This window comes from Arachis hypogaea, chromosome 12 (genome assembly GCF_003086295.3).
Source record: "Arachis hypogaea cultivar Tifrunner chromosome 12, arahy.Tifrunner.gnm2.J5K5, whole genome shotgun sequence".
NCBI classification, from domain to species: domain Eukaryota; kingdom Viridiplantae; phylum Streptophyta; class Magnoliopsida; order Fabales; family Fabaceae; genus Arachis; species Arachis hypogaea.
The window spans coordinates 70,827,684-70,830,084 of record NC_092047.1 but is presented as its reverse complement, the minus strand read 5'-3'; the positions used below and the strand labels follow the sequence as shown (position 1 = coordinate 70,830,084).

The 2,401-nt window shown below is 40.0% G+C and overlaps 1 non-coding gene across 1 annotated transcript; it reads left to right on the top strand.

Annotated features, from left to right (window-relative positions):
* Window positions 1-437: 437 nt before the first annotated feature.
* Window positions 438-541, top strand: LOC112731306 (small nucleolar RNA R71). Its single transcript, XR_003167090.1, has one exon. It is a non-coding gene; the product is annotated as a small nucleolar RNA R71 (small nucleolar RNA).
* The last annotated feature ends 1,860 nt before the right edge of the window (window positions 542-2,401 follow it).

The window sequence follows — 2,401 nt, the reverse complement described above, 5'->3', positions numbered from 1 at the left end:
ACCCAAAGTTTGGGTGGTTTTTCCATCCTGGGTTGTAAGTGTTGGAATGTGGATCATATGATTGCCTTTGTTGGTATCCCACATAGTTGGCCTCTTCCCAATCACCTCCTTCAATGCTTACTTCCTCTTGATCTTGTGTGTGTATTGCAGCCACTTGCTTTGTTTCTAATTTCCTGGTGAGCTCTGCTAGTTGCTTGGCAAACACCTTGTTTTGGGCTAAAATTGTATCAACATGGTTCAGCTCCATGACTCCCTTAGTGTTGTGTCTCTTTGAAGCATAGTAGTACTCATTCTCAGCCACTGTCTCAATCACTTCAATGGCTTCTTCCACAGTCTTTTTCCTGTTCAATGAACCTCCTGATGAATGGTCTACAGCCTTCCTTGATTCATAAGAAAGTCCATCATAGAAAATATGCAGTTGCACCCAGTCATGGAACATGTCTGGTGGGCATTTCCTTGTCAAATCCTTGAATCTCTCCCATGCCTCGTAGAGAGTTTCACCATCTTGTTGTCTAAAAGTCTGAACCTCAGATCGAAGCCTATTGACCTTTTGTGGGGGGTAGAAACGTGCCAGAAACTTACTTTCCACCTCATCCCAGGTTGTTAGGCTCCCCCTTGGGAATGATTCCAGCCACTTAGCTGCCTTGTCCCTAAGTGAAAATGGGAACAAGAGCAGTTTATAGGTATCTTCCTGGACTCCATTGGACTTCACAGTGTCGCAAATTCTCAGGAATTTTGTGAGATGTTGGTTTGGATCTTCATTAGCACTCCCACCAAATGAACAATGATCCTCCACAAGTGATATTAGCTGTGGTTTGAGTTCAAAATTGTTGGCCTGAATGGGTGGTTTCTGAATGCTGCTACCACAATTCCCAGAGGTTGGGTTTATGTATGAACCAAGAACCCTCCTCTCAGGGATGACATTGTTTCCATCAGCCCTCTCATGGTTGTGAACTTCTCTATCCATGTTGAGATCTAAAGCTTCCTCAAAATTGTCCTCAGATTCTCCTTCAGATTCCTCTTCTCTCAGTATTCTCTTCCCTCTTGCTTCCCTTCTAAGTCTATGAAGGGTCCTCTCTGGTTCGGTATATGGAGGAGTTGATGTCTCTCCTCTCCTACCTGTCATACAAGAACACAGCACAGGCACCAAACAAGTGAAATACTCTTGGTTAATGGAAGAGTATGGTTAGAGCAGTTGAGGAATTAATTCAAATAGTTAGTGAGTCAGTGATTTAGTTGCTTGAATTTAAAGGCATAAAGAAAGAAAACAAGTAACAGAGTGCAGAAGTTAAAATTCAACAAGTAACTTGAACTAAATTATCAAAACAAAAAAAATGCTCAATCTAGTTAACTTCCAATTTGAGAATTGTCAATCGAAAACCAATCCCCGGCAACGGCGCCATAAACTTGATGTTGCATAAACTTGATATGCTACGATTTAGGAAATTGCACAATCGGCAAAATTCCTTCCGGCAAGTGCACCGGTTATCGTCAAGTAAAAACTCACAATAGAGTGAGGTCGAATCCCACAAGGATTGGTTGAGTGAGCAATTCGGATTAGAAGTATGTTCTAGTTGAGCGGAATCAAGATTTAGATGAGAATTGCGGAATGTAAAATTGCATGAATTAAAGAGCGAGAAGCTAAATTGCTGAAATTAAAAGGGATGGGGGTGATTGCATGAATTTAATTGCAGAATGTAAAGAGAAAGTGGTAAATCAGGAATGGGGAGTTCATTGGGTGTTAGGAGATATTGAGATCTCCGAATCAAAACAACTTTTATCCCTTCCTCAACCAATGCATTCATTGAATTTTGCTTGGCAATCTTATATGATTGGATCCCAATCCCTTGGCTCACCAATTCTCTCTAAAAACAAACAAATTCCCAATCCCTTGGTTTAAATGTTCATAAGAAGAGATGATGCTCGATCACTGATTATACCACACAGTTTCATGAACCACAATTTGGTAGGATTACATGTCACAATATCCATCCAAACCCCAATCCAATTCACTGTGAGAAAGCTTCTCTAGCATGAATCCTCCATTCCTTTCCCAAGGTTCCGAAGGATTCCAATTATGGGTAGTTTCTTTCCCAAGACAACTACCCAATGGAATTAGATCGAGAAGCTTTCTAACAAAATTCAAGAAAAAAGATTGAAGAAGAAGATAAAACTATTATTGATTCATTGAATTACAATAGAGCTCCCTAACCCAATGAAAGGGGTTTAGTGAGTCATAGCTCTGAATTCAATTACAAAACTAAAAGAAAATGATCCAAAGTTCTCCGTGTAAAAGTAAAAGTCCTAACTAACTTAAATTCTATCCTATTTATACACTTTCTAAATTGAGCTTCTGTTGTGTTTCTTGGGCTTTGAGGCCTTTCCCTGATTTCCTTTTGCT